Source organism: Meriones unguiculatus, chromosome 11 (genome assembly GCF_030254825.1).
Source record: "Meriones unguiculatus strain TT.TT164.6M chromosome 11, Bangor_MerUng_6.1, whole genome shotgun sequence".
NCBI classification, from domain to species: Eukaryota; Metazoa; Chordata; class Mammalia; order Rodentia; family Muridae; genus Meriones; species Meriones unguiculatus.
Window position 1 is genome coordinate 54,720,668 of NC_083359.1, and position 16,558 is coordinate 54,737,225.

Consider the following 16,558-nt stretch of genomic DNA (forward strand, 5'->3'; position numbering starts at 1 on the left):
TTCTAGCACTCTGGGAGGCTGAGGCAGGCGGATCTCTGTGAGTTCGAGGCCAGCCTGGTCTACAGAGGGAGTACAGGACAACCAAGGCTACATAGAGAAACCCTGTCTCAAAACCAAAAAAAAAGTAGAAATGGACTGGAGAGATGGCTGAGCAGTTAAGAGCACTGGCTGGTCTTCCAGAGGACCTAGGTTTGATTCCCAGAATCCATGTGGAAAGTATTTTTAAATATTTTTATTTTTTAATACATTTTTTAAATAATTTTTTAGGATTTTATGTATGCTAGTACTCATCCCAGAAGAGGACATCAGATTCCAGTGTAGGTAGTTGTGAGTTACCGTGCTTGCTGAGAATTGAACTCACAACCTCTGGAAGGGCAGGCTGTGCTCCTAACTGCTGAGCCATCTTTCCAGCACTATTGTTTAAAAAATTTAAAGTAGGGCCTCGAGGTGGTCGCACATGCCTTTAATCCCAGCACTTGGGAGGCAGAGACAGGTCGATCTCTGTGAGTTTTGAGTCCAGCCAGGTCTACCAAATGAGTTCCAAGACAGCCATCGCTACACAGAGAAACCCTGTCTTGAAACAAAACTGCATGGGTGTGTAGGTGCCCATAGAAGTCAGAGGTGGATATGGGAGTCATCCTTGATTGCTCTTCCATCATAATCATTGATGCAGGGTCTTAATCCAATCCAGAACTTGACTGTGGCCTTTTGAGTTTAGACAGATGCTTTGGACCACCTGTCCCTATCTGAGGCTCGAGTTACAGGGAAGCCACCCTTCCCACCTGGCATTTACATGCATTCTGGAGACCCAAACTCTAAACTTCACACATGGCAACCGCTTTAACCACCTCACCACTCCTCTTAGTAATCTTTAAAACTAAGCTGCCTATCCAGTTTTACATATGAAATTTTTTTAGTATTTATTTAGTCAGTCATAATGTGATTGCTGTCAATCTGAGCTATTCCACATCAGTCATCAGATCCTTTGTGTATGAAGTTAGTTGAATTGTATGTGATCTTTTGACACAACACTGATACTTTTCCTGGATTTACTCGGTGAGATTAAAGATTCTGTCGGTCATAGGTCAGTACACAAAGGCACAGTTTGATCTGCAAGAGCAGAACAAAAAAGTCGTGAACTTTTTCCCAGCCCTGTTTACTGGGAGGATTCCACAAGGCCAATGCTGCTTCCAACTGACCGGTTCTACGGCCACGATTGACACCAGAGGCATTTTTGTTAATTTTTAAATATTGTGTTTGTGTGCACCTGTCCTGAGGAGTATGTCAGAGTGTCTGGTGCTGGAGTTACAGGCGGTTTGAGCTGCCCAGCTAGGGTGCTAAAAACCAAAGTTGGGTCCTCTACCAGAACATTTCAGAAAAGTGTCTTAAGGTTGTGTCCATTTCATCTGAGCGTTTTACCTGCATATGTCTATGTGCTCCACAGTGCTTGCCTGGTGTCCGCGGTGGTCAGAAGAGAGCATTCAGTCCCCTGGCAGTGGAGTTGAGGACAGTTATGCACTACCACATGGGTGCTGGGAACTGAACCTAGGCTATCTGAAAGAGCAGCAAGTGCTTTTAACCTCTAAGCCATTGTATGTATATATATATATATATATATATATATTTTTTTTTTTTTTTTTTTTTTTTTTTTTCTTACACTGCCCAGGACCACCTGCCCAGGGGAGGCAACATCCATCCACACATCACACGCACACACACATCTCTATCTATATAAAACACATATTTTACATATATATATATAGTCACACCACACATATAATTTTCATTCCATCAGTTTTGTTTCTCTAGGGCAGTGGTTCTCAACCTTCCTAATGCAGTGATTTTTTTTTTTTTAATACAGTTCCTTTTTTTTTTTTTTGTTCTTTTGTTTTTCAGACAAGATTTCTCTGTAGCCCTGGCTGTCCTGGAACTCACTCTGTATCTGTAGGCCAGGCTGGCCTTGAACTCACAGGGATTTGCCTGCCTCTGCCTCACAAGTGCTGAGATTGAAGGTGTGTACCGCCACTGCCTGGCTAATACAGTTCCTCAGGTAGTGACCCCCAACCATAAAATTATTTTTGTTGCTACTTTATAACTGTAATTTTGCTACTCTTCTGAATTGTAATATAAATATCTGTGTTCTCTGATGGTCTTAGGTGACCCCTGTGAAAGAGCCATTCAATCCCCAAAGAGGCCGAGGCCCACAGGCTGAGAACCACTGCTCTAAACTCTGACTAATAAAACATCTATGACTGTTTTGCCTCCATGGGTGTAAGTGCCTCACTTGCATGTGTGAGTTATGTGGGTACTGGGAATTGATCCCAGATCCTCTGCAAGAACAAGTGCTCTTAATTGTGGAACCATCTCCTTAGCCCCTTGCTTTGCTTTTTTTGAGATGGTCTTCTGTAACCTAAGCTGGCCTTGAATTAGCTGTGTAACCGAGGATGGCCTTGAGCTCCTAAGCATCTTTACCTCCCAAGAGCTGGGATTACAGATGTTTGCCAACACACCTGGCTCATAGTATACTCTTTAATATTGCCAGGAAAAATGGAAAGTGACTGTGGAAAGTGGGTTGCTTGGTCTTGGGGAAGCTAGAACAGACAGCTTATGGGACTGGTAGTCTTATTGCCATGGGGTCTAGAACCTGAGCTATATGGGAGGACACTTTGGAGCAGGTTTTCAGGTTTTGTTCTTTTAATTGCCTGCCACTCATTTCCTCTTGCCTTTATTGTTGACTTTTTTATTGATAGTAGCCAGTCCTACTGCTGGCTGTGTAGCTGAGGACATCCCTGAGCTCCTACCTTAGCCTCCCAGGTGTTGGGATTACAATGATGTCTTAGTTTGCTTTCTGATAGCTTATTTATTTTATTTTATATGCATTGGTGTTTTGCCTGCATGTGTGTTTGTGTGAGGATGTTGGATCCCGTGGAACTGGAGTTACAGACAGTTGTGAGCTGCCATGTGGGTACTGGTAATTGAATCTGGGTCCTCTTGAAGGGCAGCCAGTGGAACTGGCTATACAGACCCTCAGGCTGGCTTAGGCTGGAGTTTTGTTTGTTTGTTTTTGTTTTTTGAGACAGGGTTTTTCTGTGTAGCCTCGGCTGTCCTAGGCTTGCTTTATAGACCAGGCTGGCCTCAAACTCAGAGATCTGCCTGCCTCTGCCTTCCTGAGTGCTGGGATTACAGCCTCGAGCCACCGTGCCTGGGCTGGATTTTTATTTAAAGGCAGAATCTCAGTATGTAACCCTGATTGGCTTGGACTCGCTATGTAGACAAGGCTGGGCTCAAATTCAGACATACATACGCCTTTGCCTCCCGAGTGCTAGCTTCAGAAGTGTGCATCGCCATGCTCGGCTAGGCTGGCTCCTGAAAGGTTTTTTAGAACTATTTTTTTATGTGTTTATGTATGTCTGTGCACATTGTGTGTGCAGTGCCTAAGGAGGCCGGAAGAGGGTGTCAGATCCCCCAGAACTGGAGTTACAGAGGGCTGTTAGCAGCCAGGTGGGAAGTGAACCCAGGTCCTCTGGAAAAACCCAGTTCTCTTAACCCACAACCATCTCTCCAGCTTTTATTTTGTTTTGAGACAGTTTCTCACTGTGTAGTGAGGCTTCCTGGCTTGGAACTCACTACATAGACCAGGCCAGTCTCAAACTTACAGAGATCCACCTGCCTCTGCCCCCCCCCCAAGTGCTGGGATTAAAGGTGGGCACTACCATGGCCTGCCAGTTTTGTAAATTTTAATAGCTAGCTCTGGTATTGTCATAGCATGGGGAGGATGTGGCAGGGAGATTGTTGAAGCCAGTCTGGATTACAGAGTGACCTGTTTCAAAAAAATCAAAACAACATCATCACATACACACACATTTTATCAGGAAAGAAGTACCCCATCTTTGGGTTTCAAATATCACCTTTAACAGACACTTGATGACCTTATTTATTCCCAATTCCTTCCCTTCCTTCTCATGTTACCAATTAAAATTACAGCTTTTTCTGACCTCATCTTGTTAACATTGTTTCTTGGCTACTCCCCACCCAACGGCAACTAATTTGTAGAGTGTAATTATAAAATTCAGTGTGGCTGGGGACCCCACATCAATTAATTTGAATCTCACTAGTAGAGTTCCTGCTAATTTATAAACTTAAACGTGAACAAATCGGTGGGGGCCTTTCTTTTCCAGAATTAATACAATGTATGAAGAGGGCTCCCGGAGTATCACACTGGAGGCTTATAGCATGGACATTGAATTTCCAGCAGTGCTCCGTTGAACCCACTAGATGGCGCTGACTCACCAGGTCAAAGTGTCTGAAGGCTCTTGTGGTTACTGATAATCTAATGGCAGTTGCTCCCTGGGAAGGTTTCCTTACCTGTGTGAACCGGCCCTGCCTTGCTCTGGCCCTTTCAAGCCTGGCTCCACCTTCTTGTAGTGCCTACCCGGAAGTGGGGCTGATTCTTATCAGAGACCCAAGTTTTATATTTGAACAAAGACAAATGAGCCCATCCTTCCTGCTAGACACAGCACATGAGTGAGGGGATGCTGGTGTGAGGTCTACACTCTTGTGTTTTCGAGTTTTCGCATCATCTACTTGCCTCCTGTATGCAGTCCATCCCTGGGGCGGTGGGTCCAAGGGGAGTTGGAGAATGCCTGCTTGTTCTCATATGGAGAATCTGGAAGTGATAAGGGAGTTGTACACGAGACTGGCCTTCCAGGAGGAAAACCACGCAGAGCCATGTGATTGCGTTTCCCCCCTGTGGCAAACTACACAGCTCAAGCCAAGCAGACAGGTCTGTTCTTTGGTGGGTTCATGGTGGCCCCAAATGAGCCAACGTCAAATCTAGACAGATGCCGTTCTGTGTCCTTCCGTTCTGTGTCCTCCAGCCATCCCCCGTGTGTTTGCATAAGATTTCCCTGTACCTGCAGTGACCCAGGAGACTTCCTGCAGTATCACCCCATGCTTCCCTCTCCTGTTCTGCTCTATTTGACTTCAGGAGAGGATGGCCACTCTGCTATGTCTGGGAATTTGCATAGGAAGATTTCTTTTTCTTTCTTTCTTTTTTTTTTTTTTTTAAATACTTCTGATTGCCATTTTAGGGGAGTTGGGAAAGACGTTTACTCTTAAGTACATTTCTTTCTCCAAGACAATTTGCCAAGAGTGACCTGTCCTTTAGCCTGGGGTGTACCCAGCATTGCCTGAAGGAATACACTTTTTTAAAAATAGCATTATTTTTTTATTTTTAAATTTATTTATTAAATATTCTGCCTGCGTGTGTGCCTGTGCACCAGAAGAGGGCACCAGATCTCATTATAGATGGTTATGAGTCACCATGTGGTTGCTGGGAATTGAAGACCTGCCAGTACTCCTAAGCGCTGAGCTATCTCCCCTCGCAGTTTTCGAGATAAGTCCTGTCGGGGCGTCCAGGGTGGAATCAGGTGTGTGCTCCTGCAGTTAAATTCCCGGGTTGACCCAGCAGGATGACAAGGTAGTTAAGCCAGTGTCCCTTGCTGCCCTCCCACCAGACACCTCTGGTCTTTTGGGAAAGTTTGCCTTCCTTGGCCAGGTTTCTTTTCTTTTTTTTTTTTCTTTTTCTTTTTCCTGTAAAAGTTCCCTGATTTCTACGCCCAAAGAGACACCATCACAAAGAGTCTGTTGTGTTTATCACAGCATCCTGCACCCCTCATGCCAAGCTGAGCTGTAGCAGTAGCTATGTAAACGCTGCCACAATCAAAAGTCCCCTCTTGCTCTTTCAGGGCCAACCCCATTTCCAACCTCCAGCTTTTGGCAGCGGTTTTCTGCTTTAGTTTTTTATTTTAAAACATTTTATAACGCATTTATTGTATTTTAATTCTTTTTTCTTCTGTTTTGTTTTTGTTTTTGTTTTTGAGACAGGGTTTCTCTGTGTAGCCTTGGCTGTCCTGGACTAGATTTGTAGAGCAGGCTGGCCTCACAGTGATCCACCTGCCTCTGCCTCCCTGAGTGCTGGGATTAAAGGCGTGTGCCAAGGCAGCCAGCTGCATTTTAATTCTTTATTGTTTAGACATGCACTGATTTTAACAGCATCATTTACTCCCAGGTGGCGAGTGCTCAGAGGACCTGGTGTGGCTCTCAGCACACCACGTCAGTGATTCACAACTGCAACTCCAGCTCCAGGATGAGATGATGCCTCTGACCTCCAAGAACATCTCTTCGTATGTGTAAACCCACATATATACACAGTTCAAATAATAAAAATTAGTCTTAAATATTTTCTAGATGTAACTCTCAATATTTGTTTTGCAAATATTCCTCCAGAGTGTGTCTTGTTTGCTTTTTCATGTTTTGGAAGGCTTTGTTTGTGGCTGTGTTTTGTTGTTTTGTTTTGTTTTTTAATTAAAAATTTATTTATTTGTGCTGGAGTGATGGCTCAGTGGTTAAGAGCACTGTCTGCTCTTCCAGAGGTCCTGAGTTCAATTCCCAGCCACCACCTGGTGGCTCACAACCATCTATACTGGGATCTGATGTCCTCTTCTGGGATGCAAGTGCACATGTAGATAGAGCACTCATCTACATAAAATAAATAAATCTTTAAAAAAAAGAACAAAAAGAAAGATTATTTATTTATTTAATATGAGTGCATGTGTGTGTGTGTGTGTGTGCATGTGTCTAGATGTGTGTCTCAGTGTATACAGCAGGCTAGAAAAGTGTTGGCGCTCTGGAGTTGGAGTTATGCGCAGCCACCTGAGCGGGGTGGTGCTGGAGCAGAACTGCATTCTCTACAATAGCAGCAACTGCTCTTTAATACTTGAGTCATCTCTCTACCAGCCCTGTTTTCTTTCTTTTTTCAAGACAGGGTTTCTCTGTGTAGCCTTGGCTGTCCTGGAGGCTGGCCTTGAAGGTCACAAGGTCTACCCACCTCTGCTTCTCTGAGTGCTGGGATTAAAGGCATGTGCCAGCATGCCCAGCTCTAAATCTTAAAAAAAAAAAAAAAAAAAAAGAAACTTTGTTTATTACATAGCTACTATCTCTGGTATATTCTATAGATTGAAATAGATTGAATTTTTTTTCTCTAATGAAGGATAAGTTTATTTTGGTTCACAGTTTGAGGGCACAATTAATTATGAAGGGGCAGTTGTGGGTGGGGACAGTTAGGGCAGGTGTGGCACAGGAGTGTGAAGAAGCTGCTCGTATTGTATCCACAGGAAGCACGAGAGATCCAGGCAGCTGTTCTTAGACAGAATTTATTAGATCCTGCCTTCCATCTTCGTGGAAGCCTTTGTATGTATGGAGGTATGTGTGTATGTGGTGTGTGAATATCTGTGTGACTCTGAATGTCTGTGTGTGGTGTGTGTCAGTGAGTGTGAATGTGTGTGGCATGTTTTTGTGAATGCCTGTGTGTGGTATAAGTGAGTATGAGAGTGTGTGTGTTTTTGTATGTGTGGCGTGAGTGTGGTGTGTGTGTGTGTGGAGTGCATATGTGAGTGTGGTGTGAGTGTATGAGTGTGTGCTGCTGGGCATGGAACCCAGGCCTCACTCACATTAGGCATTGACCCTGCCACTGAACGTCCCTCCCAGCCCTGCAGAAGTTCTCTAGTGCTTTCCAGGTCTGCTGCCACAGACACCTCTGAGTCCTGTTGTCTTTCTCTCTTTTTAATGTTTTCACTGGTAATGGGACTCTGGGTCTAGGGCAGTTTTGCTTCCTTCTACTGTGTTCAAGATGTCACTCCATTGTTTTACTGAACTCTTTAGCTCCAAAGCCCCTTGCGGGAAGTTGTCAGATGAAGCAGCTGCCCCTAAAGTCAACTGAGCACACACTTGCCTTTTCCCTGTAACAAATTCCAAAATTGCTGTTGGGACTAAAGGCATGTGTAGCTGGGCAGTGGTGCACACCTTTAATCCCAGCACTTGGGAGGCAGAGGCGGGCAGATCTCTATGAATTCAAAGCCAGCTTGGTCTACAGAGTTTTAGGATAGCCAAGCCTATACAGAGAAACCCTGTCTTGAAAAAACAAAAAAAGAAAAGAGAGAAAAGAAAAGCACACGTAATGTGTGTATATATATGTACATCTATCTATATATACACACATACATATTGTTGCTGTCTTGTTTTTTGTTTGTTTGTTTTGTTTTTTGAGACAGGGTTTCTCTATGTAATAGAGCCCTGATTGTCCTGAACTCACTATGTAGACCAAGCTGGCTTTGAACTCACAGAGATCCACCTGCTGCTGCCTCCTGAGACACCACTCTTTATAGAAGAATTTTAACTCTGCACACGGCTGTTCTGGCCAGAGATCACATCCAAAACCTTCTAGGTCTGTGTGATCCAGCTGGAATTACAAACACCCCTCTAATCTAGGAGACAGAGGCAAGCAGATTTGAGTTCAAGGGCAGCCTGGTATGGAACAAGTTTCAGATAAAGAAAAGCTTAGCTCCAGGTGTGGTGGTGCCTGCCTTTTATCCCAAACAATGAAGATTAAGTTAGTTTATAGTAGGAAGTGCTCATATTTGAAAGTGATGTCTAATTGAGTGGCAGAAAAAGTAACGAATCAGAGAAAGGTTTGACAGAATAAGATAGGCCCAACTCACGAAAGGGAAACTAATTAAGGTGTAATGCAGAGGGAGAGAGAAGAGAGATAGAGATAGAAATGGAGAGAGGGAGAGAGAGGAAGGGGCAGAAGGAGGCAGGCAGTTTTATTGGGACAGTAATACAGTTTGCAGAAAGAGAACTAGACTCAGGTGAAGACTAAATGAGCCAGAGAATGAGAAAGAACCAGGAGATTAGATTAGATTGCTGGAGTTAATTTGAGGCCAAACAGCATTTCAGAGGCCGAGAGAAAAGTCAGACTGAATACATTAGCCGGGAGAGGAATTTGAGCCAGGACTGCTGGGTTGAATCAGCCAGCCCAGAGCTCTGTAAGAACATGGAAAGGGTGATCTTACTAAGCAGTAATTCTCAGAGGCAATTAAAAGTTACAAGTCAAAGGGCATTTTAAATAGAAAAAATGAAGGATAGGAGAGGGTAAGTTTTGCTACATAGGGCCTGTATGATATGGTACCTTGAATGCTGAGCTAACAAATTTGGTCTGTGTCACATGTGTAAAATGAGAAGCCACCAGGGTAATGACATGGTCAGAATGGTTTTGGAATGCTTCAGTCACTTGACAGAAGGACTGACTGAACTGAGGAGCAGTTAGAGTAAAAAGATAAAATGGACTGTTCTAGTATGAGCATAGGAATGAGCTAATGAGCTTCGACAATGAGATGGGGAGACAAAAGCATGAGTCACAGATACACTGTTGGCAGGATTCAGTGGCCTACTAGAGCAAGAAGTCAGAACTTATTTCTTTTTTCCTTCTTTTTAATAATTTATTTGTTTGTATTTTGGTTGTGAGCCTAGCCTTTAATGGCTGAGCCATCTCTCCAGCCCTGGTTGTATTTTATGTACATTGGTGTTTTGCATGCAAATATGTCTGTGTGAGGGTGTCAGATCTACTGGAAAGGATTATAGACAGTTTTGAGCTGCCATGTTGGTGCTGAGACTTGAACTGGGGTCCTCTGGAAAAGCAGCCAGTGCTCCTAACCACTAAGCCATTTCTCCACAATTGATTTCTTATGCCTGGTGAGAAGGAGGGCCATTGTTGGTGCTATTGAGAAGGAATTCTGACAAGGGTAGCTGCTGGAGGTAGATGGAAGGTTTCTAGTTTATATGGGCAACTGAGCATATTTGGAAAGTGTGAGCTGGGCCGCCTGAGGGAGATTTTGTAGTTTAGCCTTGGGGAAAGAAAGAATAGAAGGGCTGAGGGGAGGAAAGGAATCCATAGACCAAAGCTGGAATTTTCTCTTGAGCTATGATGGTATGGGGGATTGAAAAGAACCCCTGAGACTCTGGAATTACCCTGTTCCCCCAAATCTCCTGCCAACCTATCTTATCTGTCCTTTTGCTGAAGTTCAAGCTTGGCTAGGAAGCAGCCCACTTTCGCCAGGGTCAGAGCCAGGAGGAGATTAATGGAGTATGTCTGGATCTCCTTAGATCTTAGGCTCTAGGAGGCAGAGTGAGAGGCACAGGAACAATTGACATAGAATCAGCTGCTTACTGGGGGAGGGACTTACAGCAGGTCATATTTAGTTAAGGAAATAAACAGGATGTTTCTTACACAGCATATCCATAACTACAACCCATGTTTAGTTTAAAAGATTGATTTATAAGCCAGGCGAGGTGGCACACAGCTATAGTCCCAGCACCCAGGGAGGCAGACACAGATAGATCTCTGTGCATAGATCTGGTCTACATAGGAAACCCCTTTTTAAAGAAAGATTGACTTATGCATCTATTTCTCACTAGATCATAAACTCCCCAAAACCAGCAACAAACAAACAACCTCCACCATCTTAGTTACTACGTACGGTGAACCCAGCGCCTAGCACTGAGCATGGTTGACTCTCACTAATTTGTTCACTTGCTATCATTTATGAGTACAAGTACAGGTTCTATTCCATATGCTGCATATTCATTTACTCAACAAATATTTACTGAGCACTTACAGTGTGTGAGGCTCTGGGCCAAGCAGAAGAAACACAGATTTGAACAAGACTGGCAAGGTTTCCGCTGTCAAGGAGCTTATATCATAAGTGGTAGAGATTCAGGAAAAAAAAAAATTAACAAGAACATTCAGGCAATGGGGCATGCATTAAGACAAAGACACATGGTAGGGAGACACTTGGGGCATGACTTTAGGTGCCATAGCTTGGTGAGGGCTCCAGATTGGAGGGAGGGAGGGGTCACAAGATGAACAGGGGAGGTTGAAGGTCGAGAAGATGAAATGACAGTGGTCAGGCAAATAAGCCACATTTGAAGTACATGCGATGAGCTGTTTTTGTTGTTGTTTGTTTGTTTTAAATTTCATCTGCATTGGTGTTTTGCCTGAATGTATGTCTGTGTGACAGTGCTGGGTCCCAAAGAACTGAAGTTACAGACAGTCTTGAGCTGCCATGTAGGTGGTGCAAACTGAACCTTGGTCCTCTGGAAGAGCAGACAGTGCTCTTGACAACTGAGCCACCTCTCCTGCCCTGGGATGAGCTATCCCTGATGGGTGTGTGGGATGTGTGTTTAACTATCGTGTAAAAATGCAGTGGGGAACCAGAAGAAGAGATGGTTGGGCTGGTATAGGTCAGAAAGTCTGGAATAGGTCACAGTGGAGGTGGAAAGAGGACCGATGGGAGTGAGAGCCAGCTGACAGAAAGTGAATGTGAGGAGCAGAGAGGAAGCTGGGAGCTGGGGCAGAGCTCATGTGGTGGTAGTGCTTGCCTTGCTCAGATCCCCAGATCCACCTAGCCAGGTCAAGGTGGTGCATGCCCTTAATCCTAGCTCTCAGGAACTAGAGGCAGGAGAATCAGAAGTTCAAGACTGCCTTTAGAAGGTGGCTTAGCAAGTGAAGGTGCGCAATGTCCAGCCTGACAACCTGAGTTCTATCCCTGGGACAGAAGGAGAGATTTGACTTCTGCAAGTCATCCTTTGACCTCCAAATATGTTGCACACTCAATAAATGTTAAAAAAAAAAAAAGTCCAATGTCATCTTCAGTGACAAAAGGAATTTCACAACAACCTAAGGCTAGAGACCCTTCCTGAAAGGAAACCCAGGCAAGCAGAAAGGAGTCTGGACTCCTACACAGGAGAACCAATTATCCCTGTGGCCTGAGACTGAGAAATCTCCTGGGCAGATTTTCAAGGCTAAACCCATTACTATAGAAGGCAAACTGGGACAGTTGGTCACTCTACTTCTAGGTTTTGGGCCCAGCAATTGGGGAGCAGTGCCTTACACACACACAGGGAAGGCTGAGGGCTAACAGATTTAGAAGTAAAAAATCAAATGTTCTATTTGAGATGTTGTGGAGTGTCCCATAGAGATGGTCTATTCGTGTGCAAAAACCAAGCGAGAAATTGGATTCAGATGGAAATGTGCAAGCCAGAAGTATCTTTATAGCACCTACAATGTCCACAGAAGACCATGTCAGTGGAGTGGGGAGAAGGGACTGAGATGAACACCCAATTTTAAGACATTAAGTAGAATCAGCTACCCAAAGGATTAAAAAGAAATGGTTGAGCTGGGCATGACAGCACGTGGTGCCTGTAATCCAGGTGAGGCAGGAGGATCCCAAGTTTAAGGCCAGCTTGGGGGACTGCTAAGGGAGTCAGTTCAGCATTGTGAAGAGACAGGCAGTGTTGAAGACTGTAACAGCAGGTGAGCAGAGAGGCCGCCCTCCTAGGTTTCATTTGGAAGGAGAATGAGCAATGGGGGATAGGTGGAGATAGCCTCTCCAGGCTTCGGAGGCAGTCAGGGAAGATCAGGCAAGGGTGGCCAAGGTGGAAGTGGAAGAATGGACGCCCAAGGGCAGAGCTAATCACCTGCATCAGAGATGTCCCTCAGATGAGAACAGAAAAGCAGCATGGAGTAGCCTAGATTGTGAATGACTGGGGACAAAGAATAAGACAGCACAAGTGCCCGATCACTCCTTGGAGAAAATGGAAGTGAAAAGACAGGCTGAATCAAATGGCCGTGTATGGGGGGAAAGGCTTAGGTTTTGCTGTGTTATTATTATTTTTTTTTTAATGATAGAAATCTTGAGTTATAGGCTTGAGGAAAGAAGTAAGTGAAGTGGGTTGGGGTGGGAACATGGAGGAGAGGCGGTTAATGCTGGAGTAATGGAGTAAGATTTCCTTCTGAGGAGCTTGCCAGAGAATGACTCTTGTCAGATGGGAACTTATACAACATTTAGCTGTGGTTAGAGGGATGAGACAGGTGGACAGAGGTAGTAAGCCTGGCTGGGGGGTGGGGCTAGGGTGGCGCTCTGCAGTGCTGTTTAGATGGCTCCTTCGTGATTGTTTTCTCCAGGGAAAAATTCAGCTGGCTTCGGAGGGTGACCAGAGACACAGCAGGAAGTATGTGGACGACTCCAGAGTGCACATTTAGATGAGCATCAGTTTGTCTAACTCCTCCAGTGGCTTGACATGATATTTTCCTGGGCACAGGAGCAGAAAAGTAGGTAGAAGAATTCACAATACAAGGCTCAAGTGTGGATACAGCTGAGGACATGGATAGTGGCCTTTGAAGGGATGCTGGCCATTGTTGCCGAATGACCAGGACATGAAACAGGCTTTCGTCAATTGATTCGGAGCAAATACAGGAGGTTAAGGATCCATAGAAAGACAAGATGGGGGAAGGAGTGAGGGATCAGAAAGAGGATGTCCAGGTTCGGTTTCTGGTCAGATTGAGCTGAGGACTATGAGAGTCCCAGGTACTAGGGCCTTAGCTGTAAGTAGCTGGCTGGAGTGGAAATGTGTGTCAAAGAACAGAGATCAGTCGATTGATGGATAATTTCTTCAGGTCAGTTCTGAAATCACAGACTGGGGAAACAGGTAGAGAGGAAAAAGCGGAGAGCCCAGGCCTGGTTCAGTTCAGTGGAGTGATCAAGGGGTGGGGACAGAGAGAGGAGGGTAAGAAGATGACTAAAAACATAGCCAAGTGCCTTCTAAGCCGATTGAACTAAGCTGAACCAAAGCACTGTTTTAGCACCAGGAAAATGCCATGATCAACACTAGCTGCTATTTTCTAGAGAAAAAAAAAAAAATTCCAGGACAGTCATTGAAACAGGCTTGGAAAGAACCTAAATCAAAGAGCCAAGGACAGACTCAGTGGACGGCAGGGATGACTGTGGTCCCTTTGAGTTCCTCTCCTGCCCCCGCCGTGGCAGTCCTTCCCTTCCCTCCTTGGGCCACCAGCGACAGCTTTCTGCTTCAGGACAACATTCTGGCAGGAAAAATCAGCCATTCCTCTTGGGCTGGCAGCACTCCCTAGAGGAGCCAGCGCTGAGGCTTTGAGAAAGGGAGCTGAAGGAAGCACATTCTGGACGCGCTTCTCTCCGGTGAGCAAGGGCTCATTAGCCAAAATCATCATCTTCCCAAGCTCATTCTCAGACTCACTTAACAATAACCTGGGCTGGCTCTCCACCCTCACACAGGCGCAGGAGTGCAAGTCGCTTCCTGTTCAGGCAGAACCACCCTAACCTCAGTCCTAGGATGCAGGTACCTTGCACACAAGTCTTTATTTTTTTCTGGTGTGAAAACAAAACAAAACTACACCCTATTTATTTATTTACCTACCTATTTATTGTGTGTGTCTGAGTGTGTTTACTTGCTACACTGCAGGTATGAATACGGAAATCAGAGGACAAATAATGGAAATCAACTCCCTCCCTCCACTATGTGGGTCTCAGGGCTCAGACAATGGTCATAAGGTTTGGCAGCAAGTACATTACCTGCTGAGCCATCTCATCTGACACCTCCCCCAACACCTGCTTTTTTTTTTTTTGAGATAATATTTATGTAGTCTTAAAAAAAAAAAAGATTTATGTAGTCCTGGAACTTGCTATATAGACCAGGCTAGCTTCAAACTCACAGAGATTCTCCTGCTCTGAGTGCTTGGATCTTAGATTAAAGGCATGCACCACCATACTTGATTTTTTTTTTTTTTTGAGATGGAGTCTCCCTATGTATGCCTGACTAGCCTTGAACTCTCAGACTTTCAGTAATCCTCCTGTCTCAGCCTCTCCAGTGCTGGCATTACAGGCATTAACCGTACCCAGATTTGCACACTGATACTTTTTCTTTTCTTTTGTCTCTGCCTAGTCTGCCTGCCTCACCTTGCTCTGGAGTGATGTGATACTCAAAAGGCATGCTCCCTGCGTGCCGCTTCTGCTTTCCTGCCCTCCTACCTCACTAGTTCTCAATCTCCCTACAGCTTCCTTCTTTCACTTGATCTCTAAGTGTCTCACAGCCTGGTTCAGCCCTTGTTCCATACCTTCTCTGTAGCCATGGCCATCATTTTTATGATTGAAGACAGCCTTGTGGCTGTCAGACCTTCCAATCGCTGCAAGTTCAGGGTGTGTCTCTGTTTCCAAGAGGCTCCAGTCTCCTGTATTCGCTGCCTCTATTTGAATGCCTCGAAGACATCACTTTACATGCTCAGTACTGAGGTTCTCTTCTCCTTCTCTCAGACACTGGTGCTGTCCTCACCATCCACCTCCCTCTCAGTCAGTGGTAACTCAGGTAACTCAGGCGACTCAGGTCAAGCTTGAAGCTATCTTGACTCTTCCTCATACAGCCTAATTATAATCAAGCCTGTCTCACCTACCTTCAAAAGATACCTAGGGTCTGACCATTTCTTACTGCCTGTACCCTGAACAAAGCCATCCTCAAATCATGCTTGCACTATTGCAATATCTTCCTCTCTGGAATCAGGGTCTAGTCTACTCCAAAAAGCCACTAGAATGAGCACCTAAGAACAGCCGGCCATGGTGTCACAGACCTGGACCTTTAATCTCGGCATTCAGAGGCGGAGGCAGGGTGATTTCTAGGAGTCCGAGGCCAGTCTAGTCAACAGAATGAGTTCCAGGTCAGCCAGGGCTACACAGAGAAACCCTGTCTCAAAAACCAAACCAAAACAAAAACCAAACCAACCTAAAACAAAACAAAAAAAGGAGGAAAAAAATTATCATGACTCATGACGCTCATACCACTTCCATACTCCTTCCTTCCATTTGGTATAAAAGCAAAGTGCAGAACAGTGGCCCCATGTGCGGGCCTCCCATCGCCAGCCCCTCTGCCTTTCCCTCCCACTCTCCCCTCTCTTACCTTCTGCCAGCCACACTGGCGCCCTTGATGCAATGCTCAGGTTGCCCTCTAAGCTTCCCAGTTCCTCTGCCTCGAGCCTGCCTCCCCAGGGCTTGCTCTCCTCCCTTTCAGCCTTTGCTTAGGTGCATTCTTAGTATGCCCTTTCCTGAGAACTCTAAATAAAACACAGACAACAGAGACAGTAGCAGCTCTCCTGCTGTCTTTCTCCCCATTTTCTCCATAGGCCTATGGTCCTCTGAGACTGTATACCCACTGAATGTGAACTTCGTGAGAGCAGGAACATTCTGTTTTATTCCTGAGTCTCCTGACAGATAACAGTACCTGGACTGCCAAACAAACCAGGCTGCATGGAGGCCTCAGAATCCATGTCTTCTGGATGTGATGCCAGAACATGTATATGCCAGAATATATATTAACACATATACACGTTAGTAAAAACTCTTTTGTCAGTAAACAGATTACTATTTGTGTACACAAATGTTATTACATGAGTCCTGGGATCTGAACTGAGGTCCTTGTGATTGAGCAGTAACCACTCTTAAACCACTGAGCCAGCCCCACAAACTCTCTTCTTTCAAGCCCTTAAGCAAGCACGATTTTATTTAAGCAACTAGTCTGTCTGGGCCTCTGCATATTTATACAACTGCATCTCTAAGGCCTGGCAGAAGATTCCTCCCTTTCCTTGGCATCCCACTTTCTGTAAGACTGAGCAGGTCACCTTGCCTGAGGTAAGCATGGCTGCTATAAACACCAGCACTCAGTAAAAGCCACTGATGTGGCCATCCTTTTAAAGAGCTGGGCCAATGTCTTACAAGCTTTCCGCAACTAGGAGAGTCTGGTCACATGTTTTTAGGTGGTAGAGCCAAGGTTTCAACTCTCATGGAACTGTCACAGCTCT